This window comes from Paroedura picta, chromosome 1, assembly GCF_049243985.1.
Source record: "Paroedura picta isolate Pp20150507F chromosome 1, Ppicta_v3.0, whole genome shotgun sequence".
NCBI classification, from domain to species: domain Eukaryota; kingdom Metazoa; phylum Chordata; class Lepidosauria; order Squamata; family Gekkonidae; genus Paroedura; species Paroedura picta.
This window is the reverse complement of record NC_135369.1, coordinates 74,662,371-74,677,323: the sequence shown is the minus strand read 5'-3', so window position 1 is coordinate 74,677,323 and position 14,953 is coordinate 74,662,371.

Here is a 14,953-nt window from a genome sequence, read left to right as displayed (position 1 = left end):
TGACAGAATAATTAAAAGTCTTTTCTTGGGTTTTACTGCTTTTGTACATCCCATGACTGTCTCAGCCTGGGCTACTGAAGAAAGGAAAGTTTGTTCACTTACCATTAAATTCCCTTCTCAGTGGTCTGAGGATGAGGTAGTAAGTCCTTCCTAGGAGTCCTGGTGGAAGAACTTTGAGGAATGGTCTTTCACCCTCTCTCCTGTTCTTTACTGTTATTGGTTGCTCTTTCTGATTTCAATATAAACTGTGACGGGTTTCTTGACTGCCTCAGAAGGGTTTCACCAATTGGATGGGACTTAATTTTTATATGCGACCACATATGGTAATGTTGACTGCCCCCCTCCCAAAATGGCCAATGATGGCCCTGGAGGGTGTGGGAAAGGGAGGGACCCTAGTCATAAAAATCCTTACGGGCCGAGGCTTGTCACATGTCCAGAGAGTCCAGAGAGGTAAGTGATCTCATTTTAATTGTGTTGGGGGCTGTCAGGGGATGACAGAGCATAATGTCATGTCTGGTGGGAGTGTCTGGGTGCTGTCACTTCTGATGACATGACTTCTGGGGGTATGGCAGGGAGTTGTGGCATGCTGACATCACTTCTGGAGTTTTTCAAAGGTTTCAGGGGTTTCTCAACAATATAATGGTTGAGAAAGGCTCCTGTGGGGGGAACTTCGATCCACGTGTCATGACTGCTTTATTCTAGGACGCACTGAGAAGGAAACTTCATAGTAAGTAAACAAACTTTCCTGTTTCACTTCCATAGAGGATGTGTAATTTAAAGACTTGGGCCAAAGAGTAGTTAGCTGCTAGTGTCATACTGAATAGTCCAGCACTAGTGGGCCTAATAACAGCTTTGAGGGCTGTTGGGAAAAACTCTGGCCTGAGGGGCTGATGGAAGGCAATGGGTGCTGATACATCTAGGGCCTTCAAAAATGTTCACCTTCATGTCTAGGTAGTCTGCAAATGCATCTGGTCTGTGTTCTTTGAAAAAGATTATAGCAACATAGAGGGAAAGTGGATAATGATATGAAGATGATGTATACATGCAGACCAAAGCATCTATGTAAACAAGGTCTGTGAAGTCTTTTGAAAATTGAAAATCCTGTATAAATATTAAGTATATAAATGATTTTAACAATGAACCCTTTCTTACCCAACAGTATAGTTCAAGTGACTTTTTGTAAGGTACTGCTACACAGTGTGGGTGAGCAGCCACATGAGCTACATGGTTAGATGCAGTTTTGTAGTCCAGAGACCCTTTTGCTCTAGCCTCAGCTAGAGCTTGTTTCTTTACATGCACATTTAGACAATAGTAAGAATGTCCTTTAATGAGTTCTAGACAGATATTTGGCATGTAAATTCTATACCCATGTATATAAAGGTTCACATAAAGGAGCTTGTGTTGATCTGATTGGTAATGTGTGGGATGTTCTTGTGAGGCCTAGTTTTCAAAACACTGACAAGCATGTCTGTGCTACCTCATGAAACTCTTGTACTCTAGCATCCAGAGTCTTAAAGAAATGCATGTACAGAGACTTGTAGCTGCTCATCCTAGGGATTTTACACCCCATGGGGCAGACGGTTGTACAATACATAATGCCGACGGGAAAAGAATGCATATGCAACAGGACTTGGTTTCCCAAGCCACTGCAGTTGCCACTCCAGAAAGACAATGGGAAGCTGACACCGCTTCAGTGACTATTACTTGGTATACGTGATATAATGGCATTATTGCAAGCTCCACGAGTTTGTTCCTTTCAATGATGATCTTTCTGTAAAATATTCTGTTTTACAGGTTCCGAAACCTGACATATGGTCCCAGAGATGGCCTTAGACCTTCTATTCATAGAAAGGATCTCTGAAGCCAAGAAATTACTGCATACATTTGAAATGCAGAAAGCGATTGTCTAGGAATTTTCATTAGATAATTGGAATTTTGGACAAAGAATACCTGCCAAGCAATGCAATTGTAAAGCCTTGATGAAGGGCATATTCACCTAAACCATTATGGATGCGGGGAGTAAAAAAGCTACTGTGAAAGTAATTAATGTATCTAGGTTTGATCAGCATCTGCTGCTCTTATCCAACCTCTACAGAGTAGCAGGGCCATTCTCAGCTTCCACCCAAGATGAGATCCAATAAAATAGTTGTGTAGTCTTTCTTGCCTTTTGTTTGCTTGGAAGATTCTCCCTTAAAGTCTACTACCATCCTTTCCCCCACCACTCTGTTGGTCCTGTGCATGCTAAGAGGTGGAGCTGTGTCAGTCACGGCCTTCATTATAGGTGGTGAGCCTCCATGTTTGAGACTCCTGACCTTACAGTTATTGATTATCCCCAGCCTTGATAACAGTGTTTGAATCACCTCATGGATGCTTGGACTGAGACATTTTCTGGTTCATGGTTGTTTCACAAGCTGTTAGCAGCAGCATCCTTCTGTTGTGATTTTGTTACAGTGATTGTTTGGCATTTGTGCCATTTTATCTACCATGTGGCTTTTTGTACCAGCTGAAGTTTTTGGCATCATCCTCATGACAAGTATCCTGATAAAAGATTGTGGCTGAGGTAGAACAAACTTATTTCGAGGGTGAAATGGGTCATTTAGCAAAACCTTGTTACTATAGAAACGTCCTGCAGCTGAGATCAACTGTTCCTTGTGGTGATGATCAACTAAGTTTACAAGTTCATACTTTCTGTAAATAATTCTTATCATTTGAATAATCTTGAATCTGTGGTTAGAATGTTCAAAGACACTTACTAAGCCAGAACATGAAAATGCTAAAAATAATTTGAGGGGAAGTAGCTGGGTCCTATCCTTAGTACAGGAGTTTATAATTGACTTGGCCTGCTCCAGTTCCTGTGTTACAGGATCAGACAATGATGCATCTTAGGCTGGCTGAAAGAGTTGTACCGTTCATGTAGAAGAAGAAGAGTTGGTTCTTATATGCCGTTTTTCTCTACCCGAAGGAGTCTCAAAGTGGCTTACATTCACCTTCCCATTCCTCTCCCCACAACAGAAATCCTGTGAGGTGGGTGAGGCTGAGAGAGCCCTGTTATCACTGCTCGGTCAGAACAGTTTTATCAGTGCTGTGGCGAGCCCAAGGTCACCCAACTGGCTGCATGCGGAGGAGGAGCGGGGATTCAAACCCAGCTCGCCAGATTAGTAGTCGGTGTTCCTAACTACTACACCAAGCTGGCTAGTATAGCATGCTTGTGATCAGGACAAATGTGGCTGCAGCAACACACAGGGTCCAGGCTCCTCCCAGGCAGTGACAACCACCAAGCATCAATATAGGCCTCTTAACTCCCCTGGTTTATCTTCAGTCGCCGGCTCCGAAAAGGGCAAGGTGCCCCAATTTGGAGTTTTAAGCTGGAAAACAAAATGTCTGTTTCTGGCCTGCTGAAACACAGTCCCAATGTGTGTCTACACAGAAGATGTCAATGAACAGCAGATACAGGTAAGAGAAACTCTGTTTTCTTCAGCTGTGCTTAGGGTTGCCAGTTCCAGGTTTGGAAATACCGGAAATATCTCTCTGCACCTGTGTTCTTAGATGCTGCTTGCAAAGACCAAGGAAAAGGCCACCTGCCAGCATAACAGAAGGATAACCTTGGCTAATCTGGTTTCACCCCAGTGACAGATGACAAAACCAATCCTGTGGTGTAGGAACATTTTTCTCAAGCTCAGAACTATTTCCATGCTATTTCTGAACTCCTAATGAACTGTTAATTCCTTGTGTATCACAGCCCCATGTAGAAATTGGAATTTCACAGGCTATTTGAAGTCCAGTAAAGTATTCTTTTATTTCTTTTATTATAATTTTCAATACATGATCCAAAATATTTATTGTAAATATTCACAATCAAAATGGGTTCCCAGGTAAACTCTCCCCCGCTTTCCCTGTCTTCTTCAGTGATTGTGATTCTTCACAAATATTTTCACTCTCCCACATATTGATTATCACAATGCTTGCATGCTCATCATATTGTCCATTTAATGGTCCATCAAAATGAGGATCTCAAAATATGATGAGCACACAGCCAGTGTGATAACCAATACGTGGGAGAGTGAAAATATTGGGGAGAGAAACCCAGAAACCAAAGACCACTCCATAAGCACCGGTATACCTTGCTTTCTCTGTGTGTATGTTTCTCAGACAGGTGCTTTCCTGCCTCAAGGAGTTGGTCTCTTGCTGCTTGGGGACAGCAAAGGTTTGCTTCAGTGCTCTGACTACCCTGTTGTTGCTCAATTAACTGTGAATATGTCTCCGTGTTTACTGAGTTCAAGGGTCAGTAGGAAACTTTTCAATATCGCACAATCCTGCCCACTCCTCTGGGTGAAGCCTGGTCCCTTCACCACATCAGAAGCAACTTCAAGATAAAACTCAAACCCAGAATCCTGGCTCATATCTCCCTGACATCAGTCTTCCCCAGGTTGTCCCTCACTTACTTCAGTCAGGTCCTGACCTGCTAACCTGGAAGCACACCAGTCTTTGAGGGTGAGTCCACCAATGAGGTCAGAGGGTGCTCTGACCCTTGCCAATGCTCCCCCTCCCCATGTGGGTTCCACCTAACTCTATCCCTGCACAGTGGTGAGCCAGGGGCAGGGGAGTGCATGTATCACCATGTCCCTTCCTCTCTGCAGGCTCTGTGAACCAGGCCTTTCTTCTGGAATCTCATGATTGTGATCCATTCCAGCAAAGCAATTATCACTATGATTTTGCATGTTGTGGTTAGGCTGAGGCCTCTCCTGGTTGTGATGCTCATGGTCTATGTGTAACTTTATTTCCTCATCAGCATAGAGCCCCACCAGGTACTTCCACTGTGCCATGAGCACTCTGCCAACATTCCACCAGAGGCTTCCTCTGAAGACCCCAGAAAGCTGCTGTCAGTCTAATGGACCAAGGGACTACTTCAGTATGAGGCAGCTTCATGTGCTCATGCGCTTTGGCTGGCTGTATTCATGTGTTCAGTAACTGCTGCCTTACTTGAGCAAAAGCAACCTACCCATGGAACCAATTTAATAGTTTAACTATTAGCAAATAAAAATAAACACAGTTTCCTTACCATCCATATTGACTCCAGGCAGCTAAAAAAAACCTGCTAAACAAACACTGTACAAAACAATTTAACATTAAAATATAATCATATAAATTAAAACACAACCTGCCTAATCTACAAACAATCACACCAAACACCAGTAGCAGCAGATACAATGACTTCTTTGTCAATCAAATGTCCCTTGATACAAACAAACAAACAAAAACAAAGGCCTCTGAAACTAGGCCAGTGTAAGAGCCCTTCTGACCTGCTCTGCTATTGTGGATGCTGCTTCCTGTGGAGAGTGTAATGGTTAAACTAACCAATTGCTCACCGTTCTACAAATTCACCATTAATGTTTATGATAATAGCTGAGACAAACCTTTTCAATCTAGGTGTCGTCTTCTTCCAGAGTCCACACTTGAAAAATGGATTCTGTTCTCTACATAAAATCAACATACCTGTTGATCTAGGTGTTTCCAAACACAGGTAAAAAGACAAGAGCAATAAGTTCAACTTTACCTTTCCTTTGCCAGACAGATGCATCTCCCTGAGGTCTTGTAGACATGATGTGCTGAACTCCAGCTTGCAGTACAATCAGTATTAAACATGACCAAGGGGAGCACTTCTGCCCAACTAGAGCATGTCTCCGTTCTGCTTTGGGCCACTGCAGAAGCTGTTTCACCGTGGAACAGAAGGCAAATAAACTCTGACACAATGGATACAGCTTGTCTTTCTTCTGTATTCTCAGAATGGGTGGGAACACAATTTTATTACCAGCATATGTTTTGCTAGAAATGGTGGGTTAGATCCAAAATACCAGCCGTGTAGCTTCCCACCTGCAGCAACTCAGTGAGCTTCCTGAAGTGTTACTGCTGGGGACTTGGGACGGTGGGGAACAGCTTGGGGGGAGAGGGGAAATAGGGGAAATGTCCTCTTCTCTCATGGGTAGGTGTGCTTTTACACCCCGTATTCTTTCCAATGACATACAGGAAATGAACACAAAAAAGGAAACTAGTTCTTAAACCTCAAAGTTTTTACATTTCCCCTGTGGCTCAACTAAAAAAAATACTTGATACTTAAAAGACATTGGGGAGTTTAAAAACCTGAAATTATAAAAGGAACACCTGTAGTGAACTGATTCCTTCCTGGCTGTTGTTAGGTGACCATACTATTCCAGTTTGAATTTTTTTAGTGAAAAGGCAGGGGAGAGGCAGGGCCTTTGAGGGAGGATTAATTGGGGCCAGGTCAGATTGGGATTGGGAAATTAATGGATATCTTGAGGTGAAGTCTGAGGAATGTAGGGTTTGGATAGGGGAAAGCCTCATAATGGTATAATGTCACAGGCACCATCCTAAGGCAGTCTCTTTCTCCAGAGGGAGAGATCTCTATTGTCTGGCGTTCAGATGTAATTCTGGGGGATCTCTAGGTCTCACCTGGAGGCTGACAATTTTCGATGTGCTTTCACCAGCCTAGGTGATGAGGAAATCCCCAGATGATCTCCCTCAACTATTTGAATCAAAGAAATCTTGGCCTCTATAGGGGATCTGGCATGATGCATTTTTAAGTGCCACTGATATTCTGCAGCAATAATTCATACAGAATTGGATGCAAGAGGACCAGAGACCAGAAAATCACACAATATGCAAGGATGTAGCTTGTTATTGGAGAGTTTAAAGCAGCCTTATGAAATCTGAGTGAGTGCCCTGTTTAAAACTGGTTTCCTCCAGAGGAAATAGTGTTGCCATCCTCCAAGCAGGGGTTGGTGATCTCCAGGAATTACATCTTATCGCCAGATGACAAAAATCAGCTCCTCTGGAGAAAATGACTGCTTTGGAAGGCAAAGCCTATGGCATTAACTCTTGCTGAAGTTTCTTCCCTCCCCAAACTTCACCTTCCCAAGGAACCAACTCCAAATCTCCATGAATTACCCAGCTGGTAACCCTACAGGGAACTGATCTCTGTAGTTGGGAGATCTGTTGTGATTCCTGAAGAAGTGCCGTGGATAGGGAAGGAAGCAGGTGGGTTGCAGGGAGAGTGATGGAGGATTGAGTGTGGGGTTGGGGCAGAGGGAGTGACAGGCAAGGAGGAGAGTGAGAGCATATGAGAACAGGAGGCAAGAGGGAGAGACAGAAGTAGGGGGAGATGGGCGGAAGCACAGGTGAGGGGAACTGGGTAGTTTCTTGTGGGGTCTACTTGTATTCAGCTCTACATAGCACGTTTCAAGTGCTCGAGACACTTTATCTACAACAGCTTAAAAAGGAAGATTATAGAAGAAAGAGGATTCATTTGTTTAACAACACCTGGGGAGTCTATGGATGGACTGAAGTGGAAGGTGAATTGAGCTAACATTTTAACAAATATAATGTCAGTGTGATATGGAAGATGAGCATGCTAATAAGCAATTTTGCAAAAACAGTGGGGAACAAACCATCTTCTGACAACTCTTTCTCGTTCTTAAGATCCTTGGGTTGAACAGAAGGGGGGGATCTTTGTGCAAAAGAAGGTTTCCTAAATGTAATCTGGAATCTGAAAGGGCACTGAACAGTCTTTTTATGCATCTTCTATCTCTGGCCACACATCTTCAATTAGGGAATGAGCTTGTCTCTGAGTTAAAACATCCTTCACATACCTTATAATAAAATAGGCTACTTCTTGAATTAATTAAAAGGGAAAAGTAGGGAAATGTAAAAACACAGTGCACATTTAAATGGCTCGCTATATTCAAGCACCTTTCTTCCTTACAGTAAAGTAATTAATCACAAACTCATTTTGCCTAAAAGCAGTAATAGATTGTTCCATGTAAATCACTTTATTGTCCTGTCTGATGTCAGGTCACCTAAATAGACATGCTAATAAATTCTCCCTATGAGAACACTGTTTGCTTTGAAGGTTAGCTAAGATGGGTATGTTTTGTGCCAGCAGCTGGCAAGAGCTGTATGCCTTCATTTCTGTAGATTTATACATCCAAGGTTTATCAAGATGGGTCCCACGCTCATGCTCTCTTTCACACACACCACACGGTCTGAATAGACAAAGTCATCACAACACAAGACCTGGAACAAGATGTTCCCAGAACACATTTATCCACTTTAAATAAGACACAGAGACCTTCTGATCCAATATAACCCATTCAGCATTACTCTTGAGCGACTCCCCTCAATAAATAGGGTGCAGGGGAACACCCACACAGTGCTTGGTAAATTACACCAAAATTGATTCAAAATCTCTGGACATCTGAATCAGAATACAATCAGAATACAATCAGCAGCAATGGCCAGAACCTTGTTAAAGATATGAAGGATTTAGAACAGGCATTCTTAACCCTTTTTGTGCCATACACCCCTTTGACAGTCTGGTGAAGCACATGGACTCCTTCCCAGAATAATGCTTTTAAAAGAATAAAATTAAAGACATAGGATTATAAAGAGAATCAATTATATTGAAATACAGTTACCAAATATTTTAAAAACTAAATTATAGTAATATATGTGCTTCCTTATTAAGAGTTGTTTTTATACCCCACTTTTCACTACCCAAAAAAGTCTAAAATAGCTTACAATCATCTTGCATTCCTCTCCACACAACAGGTACCCTGTGAGGTAGGTGGGGCTTAGAGAGCTCTGAAAGAACTGCTGCCAAGATCACTCATCTGGCTGCGTGTGGCAGAATGGGGAATTAAACCCAGTTCTCATAGGGACCAAGCCACTTGGGAATGTTCAGCCTGGAAAAGAGAAGGTTGAGAGGGGACATGATGATTTCTCTTGGTGACAAAATCACAGAACTGGTAATACTGCTGTGATTTGTTGTCTGCATGCATCATTGGAGGAAATGCTGAATTTCAGAGTGAAAACAAATATGCCATTTCCCCCAAATTCATGTTCACAGACCCCCCCCTGACCCTAGGTGAAGAATCTCTCCTCTATAGAGATGATGCTCTGAGCTTCAACCATGTGTTGTGGACATTTTAGCTGATACAAGCTATGCTTTAGAACAGCGGTCCGCAAGCTTCCGCTTGCTGCGGACCGCTGCGGCGTAGTGGGCGGAAAGGGCAGCCCGGGCCCCCACGCACGCGCGGCAGCCCCAGCGCAAACGCGCGTGCGCGGACTGCCGCACACGCGCGTTTGCGGCAGTCCGCGCATGCGCGTTTGCGCCGCCGCCATGCCGGTGGCCACGGCTTCCCCTCCCGGCCCCTCCGGGCTGCGAGCAAATTAGCTTGCGGCTTGGCAAGCTTGCGGCTTGGCAAGCTTCTCTTCCCTCCCCCGCCCGAAGCGAGAAGCTTGCCGGGCCGCGAGCTAATAGGCCGCTTTGGCGGCCGATTTGCTCGCTGCCTGGCGAGCTTCGCTCTTCAGGGGGGAGGGAAGAAGGTGCTGCGGCCCGGCGCCGAGGCCTTCGCGGCCCGGCGCCAGGCCGCGGCCCGCGGGTTGGGGACCACTGCTTTAGAATGTGGGGAAAGTGAGGTGTACAGAGTTCACTGTTAACTAACACTCTATTGTAGATTTGCTGCTGTGATATTAGATTATTTTAAAATGTATTTTGGTGTTTTTACTGCAAACCATCACGAGCTGGCTAGGCCAAGAGTGGTGATCTATGTATTATTATTATTATTATTATTATTATTATTATTATTATTATTATTATTATTATTATTATTATTATTATTATTACTATTAAAAGTTTGGTGAGGTTGTTGGCTGTAAACATTTATCATTCTCCTGAAAGAAGAAACAAATACACTATTATAGCTGAAATTAGATGTGACAATGATAATGAAGTTGCCACCAAGATCTGGCTGTCTTCAAGCAGCAGCTGGACAGTTCCTCCTTTCCATGGATGCTCTGGGCTGATCCTGTACTGAGCAGGGGGTTGGACTAGATGGCCTTAGATGGCCCCTTCCAGCTCTATGATTCTATCAGTAACTTCATGTTAAGTTCTCTATAAGGTGTAATTATCAAAGTGCATGACATGAGACCATCATATTCTAGGGAGTACCCAACAAGAAAGGTCTCACTACACCATTGGGGAATGAGGGGGAAATAGAAGAAACACTGCCACATGGGCCAGAATGCCTGCTCCTAGCCCTGTTCTGTCAGCTCACAGTGCAATTCTAAGCAAAGTCACACCCTTCTAACCCCTTTGAAATGACTGACCTTAGAAAGGTGTAACTCCGCTTAGTCTTGCTCTCAGGGTCACTGCCAAGACAGCTAGGTTCTTGTACAGTTGCCATTGGTTGTAATGAAGCTTCTGCAAGAGAATTCCCTTGTGGACCAGACCCAGATGATTATTGCTAATATTTGCAAGCAGAACTCAAAGAGGGAAAGGAAACTCTAATTGTGAGAAATTAATTTTCAATCAAGGTGGTAGCTGCTACAGCCTACACTCATTCCTGGCCTTTGTTTTGGGACAGCAACTGGGTCTTCAAGCTTTTGTTCTTCCTTATGGTGACAAACTGTAATGGACACTGAAATTCACAAGATGATCCATTTGTTACAGTTGGAGAAGAATTTTAAATTTTTAAAAAATCCAAAAGCCATGTGGAATTGGTTGCTCCTGCATAGTGCAAACTGTGACCCTCTCCCATTTTAATCATTTTCTCGCAAATTCACTGATATTCAGCAAGAGAGAACCATTCTGAAAGGAACATTGGTTAGATAGCATCTGCAGGAAAGAACTACACATAAACCAGAAAGGCTTAACAGGAGTGCCATAAGAAAGATATCTGAGAGAAATGCGTCTACCTACAACAGAGAAAAGACAATTAAAAGAACATAAGGCTGTCAGTTTTCAAATCTCCAAAAGTGGTTTCAGAAGTAATAGAGAAGGAAAGGATACAAAGGACTATGATGCCCTCAGGTGAAAAAAAAAAGCAATGACTTTAAAGCAATGATTCTTGACCTGGGAGTCGTGACCCCTTTAGGGGTCGAACAACCCTTTCACAGGGGTCACAGCAGGGCAAGAAGCTTGCCCAGGAGGCGCCATCTACACAATAGCCTTGCAAAGTAGATTGAGATAGAGCGTTCATCTGTCTGGAGCAGCTGAAAAGAGTGAGATCAGCTGGATGGGAATGAGGAGGCTCTTTACCTGTGTCTGGATGGAGTTCATTAGAAAGTCCATTAATCAAAGTCTTGTTTGTCTTACATGATGAAGCATTGCAAGGTGTTTTTAGAGTCCCATTTTTTTAAAATTTGTTTTAGGACTGGTAGCCAGGTTTTATTGATTTCCAGGCTATCTTCATTTTTGTTGAAACTCTGTCAGCGTTTGTGAATTTCCAATGGCTTCCCCGTATAACATAGTAGCTACTGGACAACACCAACAGCTACTATGTTAGATGCCCCTGTTAGTGCCCCTGTTAGTGCCCCTGCTGGAGATAATATAACCAGGAGTTAACATAAGAAGAGCCCTGCTGGATGAGATCAACAGCCCATCTCCTTCAGGATCCTGTCCTACACAAGGGGCTATCAGTTCGTCTGGATGGTTAACAATAGGGCATAGAGCTTGAGACCTTTCCCTGATTTTACCTCTTGACTCTGGAATCCAGAGGATTAGTGAATATAATGAACTCCACCCACAGAAAAGCATAAAGGACTTGCTAATGAACTCCACGCAGGCACAGGAAAAGAGCTTCCTAGTTCTAGTTAATCCCCTGGGAAACTCCCAGATAAGACAAAAATGTGATTCCCCACCACCACCACCCCAGGAGTAAATAAAATGCCCAGCAATTGTTTATACACTCTGCACATTGGAACAGAGTGATTCCAAACTTGTTGTGTCCTACCTCTGAAGATGCCAGCCACAGTGGCAAATGTCAGAGACTAAAACTACGAGTCCATGGCCATACAGCCCAGAAAACCCACAAAAATATTATAAGCATCCATTGCTCTTTTCCCACAAAGAAGCTGGCTCAGATGTTGTCTTAATGATCTAAAGGATAATTTTTGAGAGTGGAGCGAATACTACACTTTTCAGATGAATTGTGCCAGTACAGAGATTCCAAGGTCATATACTTTACTAATCTACATCTTTAAAAAAAAATCAATGGCATTTGAGAGTGACACAGCATTCGTTTTATTTAAAGATGAAACTAATTTTTATTTTATCTTGTTCTCTAATCCATGTAGAGTACAGATGTTTGGAATTCAGTCACGCATACAAAAACCACAGAAGCTATTTGTGGAGAATTAATATTTGTAGGCCTTGATCCTTTTTGCATAAGTTAAGCTATTTTCCCAATACATTGAACAGAAAGAATCAATCTTTTTTCATTTGCTATGGAATTGTAAATATAATTAAAGTGTGTAGTTTCAGAAGTTAGATGTCTTTCAGAAATCTTTCAAACACCCTGACAGCTTAAAGTTCTGATAATACTTGGCACATTCTCTGACTTTGTAATAATTATCAAGGATTAAGGAATTTTCAACTGAAGTCTATTGCCAATTCCTTTTGTTTTTATACAGGGGTTCCACAGAATTCATCAAAGTAGTTTCTAAAAAGGTTCACTTGTTACCACACTGCTTCTTTTCAACAAAAAACATTATACTTTCAGGTATTTCTTCAAATGTTGGAGCATATGTATGTTCTCCTACTTCTGTATAGACCAGTGGTTCTCAACCTTCCTAATGCCGTGACCCTTTAATACAGTTCCTTATGTTGTAGTGACTCTCCAACCATAAAATTATGTGAGTGTTCTTTCACAGAAATTAAACCGAAACTGACCAAGGGCATGAAGATCCATTGGTCATGATTGTATATAAATTGGGTTTTTTCTGGCGTTTCCCAGTTCAGTTTTGCCTCTTGTCCCACCATGCCAGTCTCACTCTTTTCCACTGCCCCAGACAGATGAATGCTCTATCTCGATCTACCCCGCAAGGCTGTTGTGTGGATGGCACTCCCCTGGCCAAGCTGCTTGCCCTGCTGTGACCCCTGTGAAAGGATTGTTCAACCTCCAAAGGCATACCAACCCCCAGGTTGAGAACCACTGGTAAACTATACCATAAGCAGTTCTCATAGGATTTTCAGCTCTCATTGTTAGAAAACTGAACAAATGCTGAACTGAACATTCATCGTTATGGCTTCTGTGCAGTCCCACATGGGGTACTGAGGAATCACAGGCCAGGCGTGACATAAAAAGGACTCTGCAGTACCCCTTGTGTACTTGCACAGAAGACCACTCAATGAACAGCAGTCACAGGAAAGTGCAACCCTGTTTTCTTGTTATCCCTGTTTCTGTTCTCCACTGTTGTTTATGAGAAGATAGAATTAATGGTATGGAAATGTTATGTGCTTTGGAATGTGAGGCCAATATATTTTTGTGATTTTGCATTAGTCATGTGGATTGATTGTTGGCAGAGTTTGAATATGTGGAGAAAGCAAAGCACCAGGCTGCTTGAAGAATAAAATAGTTTTGTTTTTGAAGAAAAACAACTATCAAGAGAGAGACCTAACTAACTGTTCTAGCTGTTGTCTGCAGTCATTCTTTGGAGGAAGTGTGCTCGAAAAGCTGGAAATCTCCTGTTGAGCCAATCCTGGAGGAGATAATTTGAAAATTATCAGAAACTTCCAATCCTATCTGTGCTAGATATACTCGTGCAGTGCCCCCTGCATGATACCCTTTATATTCTGTTCAATTAAGCACAGTGCAGATTTTGCATATTCCAACACTGAGAAGGATATTTAGGCAGAAAGCCTTGGTCATCTGTCCAGAGTTCCAGGTGGATCATTTTCCAGAGATAAAATGGTTCCTTTCCAGATTCCGCTTTGGAAGAGATCTGGGTTGTGGTTGGCTCTGTGGAATACCTCCCTACATACTATTCTTAAACACTTAATACTATTATGATGCAACTCACAAATATCATATTACATACATCATATTTTGTACAGACTATTTTGACAATAGTTTATTATCAATAACAGTTAATAATAACTGTTTAGATTGTTATAAAATTATTATGAACTACCATACAAAAGAGGCCTTGAGAAGTCACCTGAATGCTGGTCCCAATTCAGTAATCTTCCAATGCCATAACTGAATTAACATCTCATGAATAATGGACTTTCTAAAGTGAAAAATCACATAAACATGCACTTCTGTGTGCAAGCGCTTGAATCATCCAGCCTGCCAGTAGATTCTTCATCTAAGCCCTGTTCGATGTGCTTTCACCAGCCTAGGTGATGAGGAAATCCCCAGATGATCTCCCTCAACTATTTGAATCAAAGAAATCTTGGCCTCTATAGGGGATCTGGCATGATACATTTTTAAGTGCCACTGACATTCTGCAGCAATAATTCATACAGAATTGGATGCAAGAGGACCAGAGACCAGAAAATCACACAATATGCAAGGATGTAGCTTGTTATTGGAGAGTTTAAAGCAGCCTTATGAAATCTGAGTGAGTGCCCTGTTTAAAACTGGTTCTAGAAAATTGTTCATGCATGTGGCGAAGCACAAAACATAACTGTAGCCATGTCTTAGTTTATGGTAATTGTTTTAGCATTTTTTGAAAGTAGTAAACATCAATGTAGAGAATATTCAAGGAATAAATATGCAGTCTTGATGGTGGATGTGCTGGGTTTCAATATGAAAAGGGAACACACAGTTTGCAGCACTGGAACACTCTGTGGTTAAAGTAAATATGGGACACATTTGAAACTAAGTCCATTTGTCAAGCTGACAAGGGTTGGAAGCATCCTGCATGCAAAATGAAGGAGCATCTGGCCATCCCAAATATTTAAGTCTTGCTTACTTATCTTTTGACCCATTGAAATATGTGAGATAAAACACTTCACAGTACAGCACAGAAAACATTAAATATAAATTTTGAATAAACAGACAGCTCAACAGAATTTAGTTGCTGCTGACTAGAATTTTAGATGCAAGACAATAGAAATCAAACAGAAATGTGGAAGTTCTGGCCCAGTTGCAGA